The following is a 19,917-nucleotide window of genomic DNA, read 5'->3' as shown; positions in this document are numbered from 1 at the left end:
TCTGTATATGTGTACCGGTGATAGCTTACTAAGTAGGGCTACCTGTTCAATGCGCTCGACCTGAGAGGTTTTTGGTTCGAGCCCGGCATTGGGTGTTAATTTCTTTTTCATTTTCATGCAAATATCCATTTATTTTGTCAGTTTCGTTTTATGTACTGATGTATTAAAATTTTGAATTAGATAAATTTTGGTTCAATTTGGTTCTCGAGCGAAAATCAAATCAAATCTTCTATTCTATAATGTACATATACACGTATCATGCATCTATGCATTAAATATTTTATAGGTGTTTATTTTTGGTGAAATATTACTATGTTATAGTAGTACCCCCTAGGAAAAACGGACATAAATGTTACAATCTCACAAGGCCTTTCAAAGTAAATGAAAAAAACTTTATGGAAGTGTTTGTAAAATCTGACCAGCAATGTTCAGCCAACCGAATCATGGACATTTAAACCATAAATGTTTCGTACAAATGATTCCTGCAGAACACACGCCAAATGCGCCCATCTTCTTTAATATATGTATCGGGATTACTTTTCATATGAACTTCTTATAGAAAGAAATTTATTTTCTACATTTTCTATCAGAGCCGTAAAGTACGGCGCCGCTGGAGGGCCAGGTGAAAAAATATTTTTATTTGTTCGGACAAATTAGAAATTCGTTCGGACGAATTAGTTATTCGTTCGGACAAATTAGAAATTCGTTCGGACGAATTAGTTATTTGTTCGAACAAATTAGATATTCGTTCGGACGAATTAGTTATTTGTTCGGACGAATTAGATATTCGTTCGGACAAATTAGAAATTCGTTCGGACGAATTAGTTATTTGTTCGGACAAATTAGATATTCGTTCGGACGAATTAGTTATTTGTTCGGACGAATAAGATATTCGTTCGGACAAATTAGAAATTCGTTCGGACGAATTAGAAATTCGTTCGGACAAATAAGTTATTTGTTCGGACAAATAAGATATTTGTTCGGACAAATTAGAAATTCGTTCGGACAAATTAGATATTTGTTCGGGCAAATTAGATGTTTGCACAAATTATCCTGTAAAGAGAGATATACACTTTATCTATTCAGGAGGATTCATCCTTTCTTAATACATAAATAGCTCTTTGGACCATGACATACACACGTAGCAACTAGACATGTGATATTAAAGTCGGGTATGTTGATTGTAAATATTCGGAAATAATGGATCTATACCGGTATATATTATAGGCCTAAAGTCTGCCATTTTGAAAGTATATTTTCTGAGAGCCCACTAGTAAATTCAAAGGGCCAGTTACTTCTTATCAAACATCTTTTCACTCCCATCCCTGATTAACACTGGGGTGCCAGTGGTCAGTTACCGCTTCTTTGAAAAGATGAGATCCACTCCTTAAGGTTTTACTCCTACTGCAGGCAATTGGTACGGGAAAAAATTGGCATTGAAAAAGTAAGCCCCCCACCCCACGAAATAGGACTGTCAACTTTGGGCAACTTTTCCTGAATCACCCCCTTTTTTTTTTGTTTGTCATCTTTTCAGGTAGCTATTTTTTTTTCTCAGCCCCCCCCCTCCCCCCCCCACTTTCAAAAACGATGCTACGTGGCTGCATTGTATTATATTGAATAAACTTCGGACTCAAAATTTCGAGCCTCTTATTCGAGGGTCTTAATTTCTTTAAGGTGGGGCTTACTAGCTAGGACATTTGTAGATTTGCTTCTATACCGCTGTTCCCACATTTAAGTATTTTGTGATAAAGGAACAAAAAGAGGGAATCTCTTAAGTCCATCTCCAATGGATTCTTTCTAAGATCGTTAAAAACTATTATTAAGTATCTATATAAATTTTATTTTATATTTAAATATCAGAAAAACGCATGAATTAAAACATGCAGGTATAATATTGACCAAATTAAACCAAGGCCGTAACCACCATTGAGGCAAGTGAGGCAAATGCCTCACTAAATTTCAAGAGTTTTCTGAAAAGTGAAGAAAGTTTTACATTGAACTTATAAATTATGTGTGTCTTCGTGCTAAATTAAAATTTTCAACTTTTGTTTCAATATCTGTAAATCGTTATCTCACTAGGTGCCTCATTTTCAATTAGAACGCATGTAAAATATAATTCAAAATGTTTGTTTTGTAAGTTGAATCCCTTCGAAGAATTTCTCATTCATATTGAGACACCTCTACCTGCCGGTGGAGGGCTGCAAGTTTTAAATTATTCGTACTGGAATTGCAGTGTCACTGAAGATGATTGAACAGTGAGAGATCTTTTTTGTGCCATCATTTTCTGTGACTTAGGACCTAGGTTTTTACTGTCTCATCCGAAGGACATATCTCTACATCCCGCAATGGGATTCAAACCCGCGATGTAAGGATCAATTCCTTAATCTGCGACTCTAGAGCATACGCTCGAACCACTGTGCCATGCGGGCGACAATTCAAAATGTAAACACTTTCTACGATTAAATATTTATTTTCTAATACTAAGGTTTCAGGACCCCCCTCCAGCTGGAAACCCCCATCACTGGCCATCAGGCATTACCCTTGCCCGTCTGGGACTAGGAATGCCTAATGGCCTTGCCTCACTCAAAAATTGAGCCTAGTTACGGCCTTGTAAACACACGCCCCTTTCCGGGAAAAGGATAAAAATAGATGAATACATGTACGTTCCTAGAAAGTACAGTAAAATTTAAAAACACATCATAATTTAATGCAATTTAAGGTTCTCAATGATTAAGACAATCGATCGTTTTTTAAATAGAGGAGGGGGGTTGTTACTTGAAAATATTTTGACATTCATTCATGATTTATTTTCCCCGTAAAAGGGGTTGCTTTCATAATTTCCCTTTCTATGTGAGTCATTGGCCTATCAAACCTTCGAACTGGTACTCAACTGTAAAAGCGTATAAACAAAATTAAGAAATGCTGAGAGTGAAATTAAATAGTTTGTTCGACTACATGTACCTCTCCAATAACGGGAGGGGGCTATAATTATGCTCTGAAAATCAATGGACTAGGGAATATACCAGATTGATCGGTTGACCTCGTAAAGTATCAATCACATTATCCAGCGATGGGGTATACGATGAGAAACCGATGCGTTTTTTGATGAAAATGGCATGGTTGCCGGCCGGGCACCACTAGTGATCGGAAGGTGACTGAGGTCATTTTGCGAATCGGTGGGGTCATCGGTAGGACATAATTCGTAGTTAAAATTCAGCGATGTCTCCAACGATGCCTCACATCGCTCCTCATCGGCAACCCATCATTAACACATCTTTCACGGATCGGCCGATGTATGGCTGAGCATCGTCCAATACCCGTTGAATCTGAAGTCATCGGAGGGTTGAGTGGTGTCCAGCAGATAACGGACGATCATCGGTCGATGTTCGACCAAACATTGACCCGTAGTCAACCGATGTTCGAACGATGTTCACCAATGTATGAGCGATGTAATATACATCGGCCGATTATCCTGGAACATCGTTTTATGATTAGCAATGCTTCGCTGGGCCTTTGAAAGTCCGGCCGGCAACCACGACATTTTTATCATAAAAGGCATTGGTTGCCCAACGAATACCCATCGCTGGATAATGTGACTGATTCTGTAAGGACTATTAGGCCGATGTGGACCGATGTTAAGGCATCGTTAACATCACGGATTACAAACGATTACCACCGGTCTACGGCTTCCGACCGGGAAATGTGACCTAGGCATAATTCACCGGCTCGCGAGTCATATGAACAACCTGGGATCAATACGAACAGGTTCATTTTTGTGAAGTTTTCTAAATTCACAAACAGGAATATTTAATTCAAAACTCAATGAGGACCTTTTAATCATTTTATACACCGCATATGTACCATATTGATTGATTGAATGTTTTACGCCGGATCGGCAATATTTCAGCTACAAATCGGCAACATATGTATCAGAAATGTATTTCAAAAATCATTCACATGTCATGATTAATAACTGCACGGTAGTGAATATGTACATTACATAAAAATCATAAGAAAGAGATCAACATTAAAACGACTTATCTTCAATATATTTATTAATAATGTTGTTCATTAAAGTTATTTTGCAAAGAATCAAAATAAAATGAAACGTCTTGGTGCAAACCGCACATTATTCGCGGTGTTCTGATAGTTGTTCACAATTTCTCTAATTTGTCCGAACAAATAACTAATTCGTCCGAACGAATTTCTAATTCGTCCGTACAAATAACTAATTTGTCCGAGCGAATTTCTAATTTGTCCGAACGAATATCTAATTCGTCCGTACAAATAACTTATTTGTCTGAACAAATAGCTAATTTGTCCGAACAAATAACTTATTTGTCCGAACAAATTTCTAATTTGTCCGAACGAATATCTAATTCGTCCGAACAAATAACTAATTCGTCCGAACGAATTTCTAATTTGTCCGAACGAATTTCTAATTTGTCCGAACGAATATCTAATTCGTCCGAACAAATATCTAATTCGTCCAAACGAATTTCTAATTCGTCCGTACAAATAACTTATTTGTCCGAACAAATATCTAATTTGTCCGAACAAATAACTTATTTGTCCGAACAAATTTCTAATTCGTCCGAACGAATTTCTAATTTGTCCGAACGAATATCTAATTCGTCCGAACAAATAACTAATTCGTCCGAACGAATTTCTAATTTGTCCGAACGAATTTCTAATTTGTCCGAACGAATTTCTAATTTGTCCGAACGAATATCTAATTCGTCCGAACAAATATCTAATTCGTCCGAACAAATATCTAATTTGTCCGAACAAATAACTTATTTGTCCGAACAAATATCTAATTCGTCCGAACAAATAACTAATTCGTCCGAACGAATTTCTAATTTGTCCGAACAAATAAAATTTTTTTTTTACCTGGCCCTCCAGCGGCGCCGTAGTAAAGTACAGGGAAAAGAAAGTTGAAATTGATTATGACGTCATAATGGATCTAGCACCAAAATAAAATAGTCTCAATTGTTTCTTAAGATCTTGATCTTAAATTCAAACTATTCTTTTCACTCAAGATTTTCAATATAAGATTTAAAATTGTTTGAAAAACAAAGAAATTCTTTTCCATTTGAAATCAATGCTTAAAAATGCTGAGAAATCAGATTGTTTTTTAGATCTTGATCTTAAATTCAAACTATTCTTTTCACTCAAGATTTTCAATATAAGATTTAAAATTGTTTGAAAAACAAAGAAATTCTTTTCCATTTGAAATCAATGCTTAAAAATGCTGAGAAATCAGATTGTTTTTTAGATCTTGATCTTAAATTCAAACTATTCCTTTCACTCAAGATTTTCAATATAAGATTTAAAATTGTTTGAAAAACAAAAGAAATTCTTTTCCATTTGAAAACAATGCTTAAAAATGCTGAGAAATCAGATTGATTTTTAGATCTTGATCTTAAATTCAAACTATTCCTTTCACTCAAGATTTTCAATATAAGATTTAAAATTGTTTGAAAAACAAAAGAAATTCTTTTCCATTTGAAAACAATGCTTAAAAATGCTGAGAAATCAGAAGTTGACAAGAAACGTATTGTAGAAAATCTCTACATAGAATCTTATGTATCTATCAAATTTGAAGATAGGTTTCGTTGAAAAGGGTTTCGTCTCGCTCAAAAAGTCAGGCGATTACTTCACAGTATTGAGGAGTTTCGTTGGTTATTGAATGTCTTTGGTTTTCGTTCCTCGTCTTTGTTACTGGTTCTACGTATCCAGTTGCTGACTCAATTCCTTCTAGGGGTACATCTAGCTGTGTATATATACGATCAATCTGTCTTTCAATGTCTCCAACGGTCACGTATCTATAAATAAAAGAACTTACACTTTGTTTTCCATATTTGCATTTTTCTTATTTCGATTTTCTGATTCAAATGTTCTGGCACGAAAAGATGTTTTTGTTTTAAATGGCCTATTTGTAAAGTCTGAAAAAAGAAGGAAAAATGAGATGACAAGTTCAAGAAGCAAGGAATTTAGGCATTAAAATTCTCTTTTCATTAATATAAGGACAACAGTTGCTTCAATTCCTCAAAAAATAACTGGATTTGATAGCTTATGTATAATTTTTAATGATCGCAACCGTTTGTCCCTGCATTCATAAACAAAGAGTTTTACTCCAGTGTAAAGACGAATTAAGACCCCCATTGAATAATGACTGGGGTCATTTTTCAACGACAAAAAATGACCCTCACCCGTAGAAAAAAAATCATAGAAAAAGGGCCCTAGTGGTCATTATTTTATATTTGAGTCCTATAAAAGATTGACCCCCGTTAGAAAAATGACTCCTTATAGAGTGATCCAAAAACAGTTTACATTGATGCAAAGCGCCAACTCGGCCGCAAAAATACTTCAGGCCCCAGGATCATAAAACAGACTTAGACTTCAGTCAAAATTACAAATGCTTGTAAAATGTTTATCATTTATTGCATTAATTTCAAATTTTGCAGATAACAGCACTTTTAAGAATCAATACTGAAACATATTTTAATTTGATCTGCTCGACTTCCACATAATTTAAATACAACATGAAGATTTTGACTTAAGCTTAAGATGTTTCATGATCCAGGGACCAGGTTAGTGTTTTAAAGAGAATTACCACAACGAATACATAGGGGGGAAATATGATATATATGATGAGGAAGGATGTCTCTTTCATTTGTGAATTTCAGGGCTCCTGGGTCAGAGGTTCTGGTGTTAGGACGGGGCTCTAAGGATTATATAGTGAAAATGCATAAATTCGTTGGAAATCTTTTCCTTTGCTCCTTGGTATTATGTAAGAAAGGTGCCTGGAAGTGCACAATAGCGTTATGTAACAAAGATTCTGTGAAAGTATCATTGCATATTATTCAGTGGAAAAGAAGGAGTTGTGGATAAGAGATTGGTACTCTTCAATATTATATAGAAAGAATGTATCCAGTATGCTGTGGAAAATCAAAAATATATGTGTCCGCTCAAAAAAATAAAGTAGAAGATGCACAATGGCACTAGGTAACAAAGATTATGTGAAAGTCTCATTACATTTCTCAGCGGTATAAGAGGAGTTGTGGATAAGAGATGGGTAACTCAAAGCATAACATCCATTATGGGGCCTTTTGTCATATAGACATCCCGATCACTATATCACTTCCCGCTTTTCAAACGGGGGTATAATTCTAGTAATATATAATATTGCTACATTTTTCTGTCGGTACGAAGATTCTCCACCATCAAAAAACAATGTTCACCTTGCCCTTTGGGATCGGTTAATCTTTTACTTCTTTAGATTCTGAATCATCGCTTTGATCTTAAAATAACAATAATTGTATAATTCAATGAGATCAACATATCATTATTTATTCCCAATTTAGCTCAGGTGAGCATTTTGGCCAATAGGTCTCTTTATTTATTGATTTGTCTGCCCCCTTAAAATTTCAACTTTAAGCCAAAACGGGTTAATATTCTACGGGGGTCATTATTCTTTTCGTGGGGTATGCAAATGTTTAGGGTGATGACACTTTTTCTACGGGCAAAAGGGTCATTTTTCTACGTTGAAGAATGACCGGGGTCATTTTTCGCCATCGAAAAAAAAACAACGGTCATAATTCTATGGGGCCCCCGGTAAACTGACAAAAAATAAAATGTCTAAATTTTACTCAGTTTTTATGATGTAACTAATCACAGATATATGTGCCTTTATAGAATACTATTTTTAACAAAAATAGAAACGTGATTTGAAAGATATAGATCTTTTATCGGGGTAGAGGTATCATAATTGCATCAAAGTCCCATTGCATTTTAACCCCGCCCCACTCTTTAAAGCCCTTAAAATATACGAAAGCAGGTATGTACAATTTTCTACTTTGACTGATCACTGTAAATGTATTTTATTGAAATCTACCTATATGTGAAAGGAGAAAATTGTATCTAACTGCGCTCACATGCTATTTTTTTTTTAAATGTAAAAACTAGCTGGCCTTTCCCATTATCAACAGATCGGCGGAACTAGATTTTCTGACTTAAGAATAAATTCATATGCTAAACGAGGCATTGGCAATACTTTCTAACTGACCAATTAGCTAAATGAAATTAGTTACGAATGAGTATCAAAAAATACTATGGAAACATGCTTGGAATTTTACTGCTTTCCGGTAATTTTTTTTCATGCATTTGAGTCACAGATTAGACACAGATCTACATATGTACAATTTCCGAGGTGACAGTAAAATTTATATACAGTTACAATCAGTTGATAAATATACATTAGGTTAAAATTTTGTAGCGTGTTTGGTGAGCATTTCGCTAGGTCTACAGTCACGTATTCCCGAGTATCAGTGAATACAAGTTTCATGTGTATCTCTTGTCCTAAAAACCTCAAATACTGAAAATGTATCTGTATTATTAAGTATAATCAGCCTTGGCTGACCATTATAAAAGTTTGACATGTAGAAAAGGATAACAGTTAAATTGACCTAAACCACGTGCATGTGCTTAAATATAAACGTAGTAAACCAGCATGTTTTCTTGTTCTGTCATCGGACTGGACAATGACTAAGTCCGAAATAATAACAATAGCCACATAAGGTCCCGGGCACGCATATATCTCTATTGTTCTAAGACCCGGCCATTCTCTTGCCATAAAAGAACATATTTTCACAAACCTGGCCGAATTCAGCTGTGATAGGGTCTAAAAAACAAAGATAATCGGAATTAACTCAATATGAGTTAAGTCATGTTATGGAGACAAATAGAGGTATAGCCCAAGAAGGATAACTCTCACTCAAATTCACATTCTTTTACCCACATCTATTGAACATGCGCATTTAGCACTTCCTTTTTCATCCTCCATTGTCCAGTCCAATTCAGCATCTAAGTTGGTCGCAACGCAATTCATCTCTTCTAGTTACCTCACTCACCATCCAACGTCGCAAATAAGGTTAAGTATAAACATCAGTTAAGGTCAGTATGTGCCTGAACTCGTCGTATTTGTTCACTCATGTTTGAAATCTACAAGCATCGTTGTAGATTAAATATAATTCGTCGTGGAAGAAGAGGTCCCAGATAGCAATTATTGTCACATCATCCTTTGCTTATTTAGAAATATCATTTTTATACCGTTGATCAAGATTCATATGTACCATTGATGAAAGAGTCTTCCTCTAAAGAAATTATTTCAAACATTTGGTTTTAAAATGGTTCTAACTACTTAATTGTTGATCAATATATTGATAACTACAATCCGTTTTCAAAAGACAAAAAGGAGAGAAACGTCAGAGGATGTGAATACTAGTATATTTATATAATATTTGTGAGTTCAACTTGTAAAGAAATAATCAAAATAAAATAAATATGTCCCTTACCTGAATTGCAACTCTTTCCTTGGTTTATTCTCCAATCCAAAAACATTTTAATAATTGTTCTTATCAATTTTTTTTGTTAAACCCTTATCTATCTTATGTAGGTACGTTGCATTATTTTAAGATGGGTGAGGGGGCAGAAAAACTAAGATTACTGTAACCTTAATGTAAACACTTAACAAGTAAAAACGAAATAATGTCCAAACTCAAAATTCTTCCAATGTGACTTGTGGAGAAGGGAGGTTCTCAAAATTAAAATTTCACTACTTTGATAAGGAAGGGTTGGATCAAATTGCCACTTTTTTCCTTCGATACTACACAGCTCTCATATAACGACTGTTATCTTTACTTTTGAATGATTCTTCTTATGGCGGAGTGGTTAGAGCGTCTGCTCTACAGTTGCGGAGTATGGTTTTTGATTTCCAAGATAAAATAAAGAAGAAAAAATGCACCATAAACGGTTGTGATCAAACTATTTTTTCGCTCTAGTTTGAGTGCATGGCTCTCATTTTTCTTCATTCTTACTCTAAATGACTAAAGTTATTAGGTTTAAACTTTGAAACTCACCTTTTAAGTTTTACGATTATGCCACACAAAAGTATTATTACAAAAAGAACGACAACTCCAACAATTCCGGCTGTAAGCAAGAAAGTCATGTCAATAGACTGAAATGGTGTTGAACTAGGTAAATTTGTGGTATCATTTGAAGAGGTGTTTTCTTTAACAACTGAAACGGCATCAAAGTTTACAGTCGTCGTCGTGAAAAGTAGAGAGGAAGGTTTTGTGGTCTCTACTGATGACGTAGAAGGATCAGAGGTGGTATCTGGAAATGACGTCAGAACATCCGTGTTTTCTGATTTCTTTTTAATAATCATCAAATCATATATTATACACTTAGAAAAACTTGTTACGATTTGAATGAAAATTAATATGTTTTATTATTATGACAGAGACCAAAGATTTTTAATATAGATAGTTAAAAATAACTATGGTATGGTTTAACCTTGACAATTCTAAATAAAATCCATGCTTAGATATAGATATCAAAACTTTACCAATTTTATAAATGAGCGTCCGAGAACCTTCACAACAGCGTGTTTGATTAAACTGTTTTTCAAAATGTCCGTTGACACTAACGATTGTAAAAGATTTGTAGAGTTCCTTTTCATATTTCTTTCTGCATTTGTCTTTAATATCAATTACAGTTTCGAAGAATGGATCAAAGACATCAAATAAACTGCAGGTTACACAAAACGAGTGATATTCACAGGTTATCTTTTTGCTCCTCTCCATCGATACGCTAAACATAATGAAAACAATTATGATAATAAATGTACTACATGTATATTTAAATGAATTCAGTGTCAGACATCTATCAAAATACAATGCTGAAATTTTTGTAATTTTTCTCACTACTGTCTTTAGTCTGTAGGGTAAATAACTTAACATTTCACTTAAGGGGGCCAAATGGGGTTTTATTGTGTGAAAACTACAATAGCGAAACTCTTCATTTTTATACCATATACAACTTACATTAATTTCAGCGTACATGCCAAGTTTGGGGAAAATCTACAGTCCAGGTAAAATACAGGTACATTTACTATAGGATTTTATTATACCTCTATTGATAATACTCGAATTTGATTGGCTGGTTAGAAAACCTTAAAACACAACAATGACTGCAAATGGTACTGTTTAGAGTAATACTGACCTAGGAATCATTGCACGTGGGATATAATGACCCGGTCATTATTTTAACTGACCGCTAAAAAAGACCGCTTAATCAAAAATTTGTTTTTGAGTGAAGTTAATGCATAAAATAATAATTATTTAAAAAAACAACGTTTTTAAAATTGTGCATGGTCTGTTTTGCATTACATACAGAATACGGTAAAATTTTATCGTTACAATATATCGTTTCAATATATCGTTACAATTTAATTCAACAGAATGTAGAGGCTGCTCTTTAAAGAGTTGAATTCTGTGTTAGATTTTGACTGTGTAGAGGAAAAATAATCGTTAGTTAAAACAATGTATGTCGCTATCAACCAAATATTGTTTTAATCAGTAAATCATGATGCAAAATTTTACACGATTTGCAGACGTCAATGTAAACAACTTCACTATTCGGTCTGTAGCGAATCCCGATCTTGATCAAAGAAAGAATTGAATACGGTTAGAGATTCATACTTTTCAATAAATATCGTTATAATAAAACAATTAATTACCACTTGTGAATTCAACATGGTGAAATAAGGACCCTCGACCTCGCCCACTCGATTACCTGCCCTGAACTCGGCCGGTCAGGTCACCTCGTGGGCCAGGTCTCGGGTCCTTATTTCACCATGTTGATCTCAAAAGGGGTAATTAATTGTATAATATAGGAAGGAGCCACTATTTAAGCACTTTAAAGCATATTATACACATACTACAATAGACTTTTTGTTAAAACTATAATATATGATGAGTAATACTGATTGTACATTATATGTAAGAGACACAAAATTCTACCGTCTTGTTACCAGAGGGGGCATCTCAAAATTCTAAAAGTTAACAAATTTTCCTGTTTTAATTTTAAAAGGTGTACTACAAAATATAACGGACACAAGAGATTCATATGAAAACATATTAAAATTATTGAAGATATTCTTAAATTTCTATGTTATAAATTTCAAATAGCTCCCTCATTTTTTGCCATAATATTTTATTTAGCATTTTTAAGTTTATCCGCGCACCAAAATACCAAAAGAACTTCATTTAAACTATGAATTAAACGCTTTTTTAAATAATTTATTCAAATGATCACTTTAAGTAGACTATATATGATAAATATATCAATAGACGTGCTGATTCTTTCCTGAACCGTTTGTTGACTTAACATTATCGAGTTGTTAAGACTTGATTTAGTTGTAGTAAATCTTTACTTCCTTATTTCAGTTTTTAGAATATCTGTAAAAATAATCAATGTACTTTTATTTCATAGACAGCTGACAAAACCAGTGTAAATATGTACACTGCTCCTTTGTTGACGATATATCATATAAATTGTAATCAGTCTTCTGTATGTCAATAAAACGGTCATTAGTATAAAGATTGATTTGTTCGTAAAACGTATTTAGATTGTTCGTTTGTAGAGAAATAAGAGAAGCTATATAATTATGTTAGTATACGAAAATTTAAAATTCAACTCGATTTTTTTTAACTTTACGAATTAAGCAACTTAAAACAATATGAAAAAAGAAAGTAATCGGGGATATAACTTACTTGATTAATGTTATCTGTGGTACATTAATCAGGTATCATCCACATTATTACCTTTCGCATCACAAATGCAGAAAGGTATGTTTTATTCTCCTGTACAGGAAAAAAAGTTATACGACAATCGTACTTTAATTGTGGTAAAAAAGTGTATTCTAGTACTTCCTTGACAAAAAGCGTCTTTTAAGATGATTACTTAACAATTCTCCAATTGTTAACTAGCCAAACAAATAACGTAAAAAACTATTTAATAGGATAGGCAATTATATTTGCAACAAAGTCATTTACTAAAAAGCGTTTATTTTTATGCCTTCGAGAATTTTCCTTGATATTGGAACGTTACTTCTATGACTATATTCTCTACCATTTCTCTATCAACTGTAAAAAAAAACATTGTTCACTTGATAACTTAAAGATAATTTCCTTGTTTCTATTTTAAGTTGTAAATTCCTTCTGATAAGAGAGACAACTGATTCAAATCCCAACTATGTTAAAAAAATATTGATTTCTGTTTTCTATTGCCAGTAATGTAATATTGGACTACGCCCGTTATGCAAAGAAGATAGAGTTTCAATCAATACAAATCTTGCCCTGTGATTTTCTTTAAATGAAACTGATGTAAAAAATGAAAACTCGTGTATTCTGAATCATTGAAATTCAATGCATAAAATCATACAAATCATTTTCTCAAATGTGTTTCTAAATGCTAATTGGGACGTCATAAACATGTGCATTTTCCGGTATTTTCATAAAATATTGCAGAAGACGCAAATTTTCAATGGAATTTGCTTTCAGAAAATATTGTCCACAGGCATCGCCCACAAACATTTTGATATATGTGATATGTGATATTTCATTGTTATTTGCACAACATATCCAAATATTAAAGTGGACGACGGCTATGGACATTATTTTCTAAAGGAAAATTCCCCTTGAAATGTGTTTTTGATGCTTTTCCAGTTTTAAATAGAGAAATGCATCAAATTAATGACGTCATATTTTCAGAAAGGTACTCGTTCATGTCATATTCTTTCCTGACCTTTTACATTCATAAACTCAACTAATATTTGAGCCACTTTCAGAACTATTTAAAAACATTAAATTTGGGGGTGGGAGCTAAAACCATACCTTCATCTTACCCCACATTTTCAACGATCACTGATACCCTGGCATACTCTACTACATATGTAAGTAGACAATATATATAGTGTATAAAATGGAGATAACGAATAGTCATCAGACGATTGAAACAATACAGATAGGAGCAGAGCAAACACGGACCTCTAAAACATCAGAGGAACAACAGGAGTCATACAGGAATAAGCATGTTCTGTTGAACAGATCCCTTCTGCCGTTTGATCCTTGTCATGACCGGGAAACGGACAACCAAGTAACAAATCAATATGTAAAATAACACTTAGGTAGCATTAAGTTGGGAAAAACGTCAGACAGTATTCGACTTGATGATATAGTGCTGACAAGGCCATTATATTTTACACAAAAATTTTTGCCTTGAAACGATACTGGTTGTATCTTGAGTTTGTTTCCATTTATAAATTGTTCGATTGAGAGCATCCTCTTGCATATCAAGATGACTAGGATGGCATAAACTCTGGCGACAAATTTGCAGATGATAACGATAAGATAAGTTAACGATAAAGTCAACGCCTTTCTAAACTTCACTCTCCAAATTTGAAACAATGTGTGAGACTCTGTGTAACTTTTATTTCAAGTTCAAAGAGATATATTTAGTCGACACATAAATGAAAAAAAACCCAACTATCTCTAGTTGATGATACATCAGGGATTTAATTAAAGGAAAAAACACGTAGTTTCTGCTCATGTAGAGATTTTTGAATTAATTATGTTAACCTAACAACAAAAACTTTATAATAAACGTAACTATCACTAGTTGATGATACATCAGGGATTTAATTAAAGGAAAAAGCATGTAGTTTCTGCTCATGTAGAGATTTTTGAATTAATTATGTTAACCTAACAACAAAACTTTATAATAAACGTAACTATCACTAGTTGATGATACATCAGGGATTTAATTAAAGGAAAAAGCACGTAGTTTCTGCTCATATAGAGATTTTTGAATTAATTATGTTAACCTAACAACAAAACTTTATAATAAACGTAACTATCACTAGTTGATGATACATCAGGGATTTAATTAAAGGAAAAAGCACGTAGTTTCTGCTCATGTAGAGATTTTTGAATCAATTATGTTAACCTAGCAAAAAAACTTTATAATAAACGTAACTATCACTAGTTGATGATACATCAGGGATTTAATTAAAGGAAAAAGCACGTAGTTTCTGCTCATGTAGAGATTTTTGAATTAATTATGTTAACCTAACAACAAAACTTTATAATAAACGTAACTATCACTAGTTGATGATACATCAGGGATTTAATTAAAGGAAAAAGCACGTAGTTTCTGCTTATGTATAGATTTTTGAATTACTTATGTTAACCTAGCAAAAAAACGTTATAATAAACGTAACTATCACTAGTTGATGATACATCAGGGATTTAATTAAAGGAAAAAGCACGTAGTTTCTTCTCATGTAGAGATTTTTGAATTAATTATGTTAACCTAACAACAAAACTTTATAATAAACGTAACTATCACTAGTTGATGATACATCAGGGATTTAATTAAAGGAAAAAGTACGTAGTTTCTGCTCATGTAGAGATTTTTGAATTAATTATGTTAACCTAACAACAAAACTTTATAATAAACGTAACTATCACTAGTTGATGATACATCAGGGATTTAATTAAAGGAAAAAGTACGTAGTTTCTGCTCATGAAGAGATTTTTGAATTAATTATGTTAACCTGGCAAAAAAACTTTATAATAAACGTAGTTACTTCAACTTATATATGATCCTGACAAGGTGCAGACAGCGCAGCTGGTGTGACCGGTTGGCAGTGGAGGCTCACTCAAACCTGTTTTGAAGGTCAATCCTTAGTCTACTTGATTTGTAAGGTTTCCAATTATTATACCCCCCGCTTGAAAAGCGGGAGGGTATATAGTAATCGTTAATTCCGTCCGTCTGTACGTCTATCCGTCCGTCCGTCTGTCCGTCTGTCCGTCCGTCCGTCTGTTACGCTTTGGGGTACCCATCTCTTATCCGTAACTCCTCTCATACCACTGAATGAAATTTAATGAAACTTTCACAGAATCTTTATTACATATTGCCATTGTGCACCTCCTATTTTACTTTTTGGTCTGACATATATTTTGGATTTTCCAGAGCAAAACATGGACACTGCCATTTTATTCATATGGGAGGCGGGGGGGGGGGGTATCATTTAGTGAGCTCATTGCTCACAGTACCTCTAGTTTTCTTTAGCTCGATTACTGTTCATTATCTCCAAATTTCACACTAACTCTGCTGACTTAATTTCATTTAAGCAATAATTTTCTTCATTTTAATTTGATTCATTTGCAAAAATATCTCTTGATCTTTTTAAAGAACATTCAAAGACTTTCATTGTAAATTTATTGGAAAAAGTATGATGTATTTCAATGACCTTTTCGGATTTGTTTTTATTTGTCTGAATACGATTTTTTTATTGAATGATTTTGCTTGATAATTTTGTTTTGTTTTTATATAAATAAAAGATTCTTGGAGATGATGAAAAACACGACTTTTAAAATATCTTTCAATTACATGTAATATTGTAAATAAATGTTCATACGCAAAAAATACCAAATTTGTAATGAGGCGAACATAGGACCTGGTTGATTACAAAATAAGAAGAAAATGCTCAACCTAAAAGGCATTGCTCCTGAAAATCTGTACTAGATATTTATGACTGTCATATTAAGTGCAAAATTGTAATAATGATTAAAAAAGATTTTTTTAAAAATTAAATACATAAAAAAACATAAATTATTCTTATATGCAGCTTATTGTTTACAGTAAATATATATCCTTGCATATTGTAATTACAAAATATACATCGTCTACTGTTTTAAAACATTTTGAATTACCAAAAATTCTGCAGATTTTTTTTTATATCAAACATAATTCTCCTACATGTTCATGTTCTTCTTGTCCTGCAACAGCAGTCTCGCTGGAAAGGTCATTAATGGTGACATAAATGGTGACATAAATACAGACAATAATGACAAAAGTCTTTCTTTTTTTTTTAAATCGATCAAAATTAAGGACACCCATATCTTATGCATAATTCGTTTGCATAAAAATCCTGACAGAACTATAATATAGCGGGTTCCTGTAAGTTATAAATGTCTACTAGACCCCTTAATTTACTCCTTGTCTACGTTTTTTCGTTGATCTAACCATAACAAGGAGCACAAGGCGGCTGTACCCGGTTGACAGATGTCTTCTCTTCGATAGAACCTTATCACATCGGATTTGTTGTTAAGTTCAAGTTTTGTAACTAATTTTCTTTTTGCTTTAATGGACATTTTCAACTTGGTTACCGTTTGTTATCTTTATATTTCATTGAAAACTAATTCAAATTCATTATTATCATGCATTATGCAAATCATGCATTAAAAATGACATGCCTCCGTATTCTAGTTAATGTTCTACCAGTACACCATTTATTTAAGTTTCAAACACTTTTGTAAGTTAAAATGATCTTTTTATATATATACACCACCAAATTCATCTATCAACGTTTAAGTGAGTATACACTTTATCAAAGTCACTAAGATGGCTGTAATTACTAGTATTTGTTGCATCACTTGTAGAGATCATGGTGTCATGTAGAGTATTATAGACATAATCACATTTAAGGTCATTATTGGGAATTTTTCGACAATTTACTTCAGTTGTTTCATAAACGATATCCATATATTCCGATGTAAGAATATTTCCTGACATTTTTCTTTCACCACCATTTAATGCAGAATTTATGTTTGCTGATAAATCACTGTCGAAATTATCTCCTTTTTCTAATACGAAATAGTTATCCTTCACATTATTTGTTAATGCAATCCTTGATGTTTCGGACATTTTTGTGGTTTGTTTAGCTGGTAAGTACTATCTGGAAACTAAATTATTATAAAAACTTAAATTTCAAACTTTCCACAAAGATTTTTAAAACAATTGTTTTTGTATAATTTGAACGTGTACTTGAATATGCGAGGCTAAAACGAAAGCCTCTAGATTAAAGTGAAATGTTGTCTGGTGATCATCAGAATAACATTAAATCTATCAAATATTACAGTGTCAAATATAAACAACCATGCCTCTTCTTTAACTGTACATTTTGCTTTTCTGAAAATACAATGAAATTTAGATTATAATACCAGGATTTCCTAATTTTCGTAAGTATATAATAAACGTTCAGACAGTTTTGGACATTTTGAAATTGACGATTTCGATGAAAAAGACACTGTTCAATTGATATTTATGTGATGTGGAGCAGTCCCCGTCCAAGGGTTATACATGCTCGCTGTTAATTTGCCTAAAATAGAGGGAGACTCTATCGCATCACTAGAAAAGCTAGCTCACTAGCAAGGCAGTACAAGTTCCCTATTTATGTATTTACAAAATAATTCTGAATACATTTATCTTAATAAAAGATACTTAACACTATATAACTTAGGATTCATAATGTATGTAACAGAATTTTTCTGATGTAAAAGGGTTCTTAATACTATTCAACTGATGATGCAAAAGGTATTATGACGCCGGTATAGAAGGGAGCCGACACAGGTGACACTAAGCAGTGTCATACAAATCATTATGGCAGTAAAAGTAAAACTCCAAAGGCCGTACTTCACGTCTCCGTTCTCTGGAATATTCCCTTTGGATGTTACCTCAGATGTTGCTGTATTCGTTAAGAATGCATTAAGTGATGCTTTCGATACATGATCAGCTGACAGGAAGTCGTTTTTGTCCATTTGTACATATAAATACAAATACAATACATTAAATGAAACACTTGACAGCGATGAAAAACGGTCAGAGAAGAACTTAAACTATTTTTTTAACATAACTAGATTTAAATCTATAATGCGGACTTTAATAATTATGATGCTCAAAAACATGAACACATATTTTACAACAACACCATTCAAGTATGATAGGTGGACTTCAATAAAAATAATGCTCAAAACATGAACACGTATTTACAATAAAAAAAATACTTGAAGAATACTTTACCTAAATTCACATTCATCACCCCGCCGCAACAGCGACTGGTTAGAAATGTCGCAGACGACTTGTTTCCTTGGAAATACACTGTCGTTTCGCTGATACCACCGTCTTTGTCAGCAACATTACATGAAGAGAAATCAACATTTGCTACCCCTGCGACATTTGGTACGGAAAGGTAAATCTGACGACAGCAGTTTGGGATGAGACATTCTATAGATAGGTATCTAGACATGGTTCTTCTGAAAATTTACAAGAAAAAAGGAGCTACGGTAAAAAGTAATACATGGATACTCAAAATAGTGAAGTCTTTTTATCAGCTATTGCTTCAAAGTGCTAGAAACACAGATAGGAGATAAGCCTCCCAGTACTTATTTCAGCTAAGTATACTCATACAAAAATGCAGTTCAAGTGAAATGTCGAAAGATACTAAACTAACAAGATCAAGTGCTTACCATCAGATTAAACGATGACATTTCGTTTATTGGTCAAATACCTATGACAACTGAGTCAGCTACTTGGATTACGTTTTCAAATGGTTTTAAGAAAGTTGATTCTAAATTGTCCTTTAATTGTCAAAAATATGAAATGAAATTTAATTAAAAGTTTTATTGCTTTTGTAAAATATAACTTTGTTCATTACGCCTGGTCAATCCTGTAGAGTATTTTAATCCTTCTCATAACTAACTGAGAAATTATGTTATAATTGTTTTAAAACAACATAAAGCGTCTTTGATGTATTAATGGAGGCCAAGAAGATAATAGTAGAAGTTGTAATGAAATTACAGTACATTTTACATTCATATTAACAAAGCATCAGTTAATCAGTTTATTTAACGTAGGTCACGGGTTTGCTGACGTCATTAAAACTGGGTACGCAATTTATATGATTTGGGCGACTTTCTTGTGCACATCTGATTGAACGTAATTGGTAACATACCTTGATCACTTTTAAGTTCCCATAAGCTTGGATTCTGGGGACAAAATAATAATGCAACCTGGACGACCGACTTTCTCCCCTACTTCTATACAGATTGACAAGTGGTTAGGAAGTATGATGACATTTCCAGTCCACTTGACTCTTGGTCATCCTCTTAAGGGTGGAAAGAAGCAAATTGTGTCAATTTTCTTTCTTAATGACGTATGCTGTTT

This window comes from Saccostrea cucullata, unplaced genomic scaffold (assembly GCF_032062105.1).
Source record: "Saccostrea cucullata isolate Sc308-1 unplaced genomic scaffold, CSIRO_AGI_Scuc_v1 ctg7270, whole genome shotgun sequence".
NCBI lineage: Eukaryota > Metazoa > Mollusca > Bivalvia > Ostreida > Ostreidae > Saccostrea > Saccostrea cuccullata.
Note: the sequence above shows the minus strand (reverse complement) of the source record.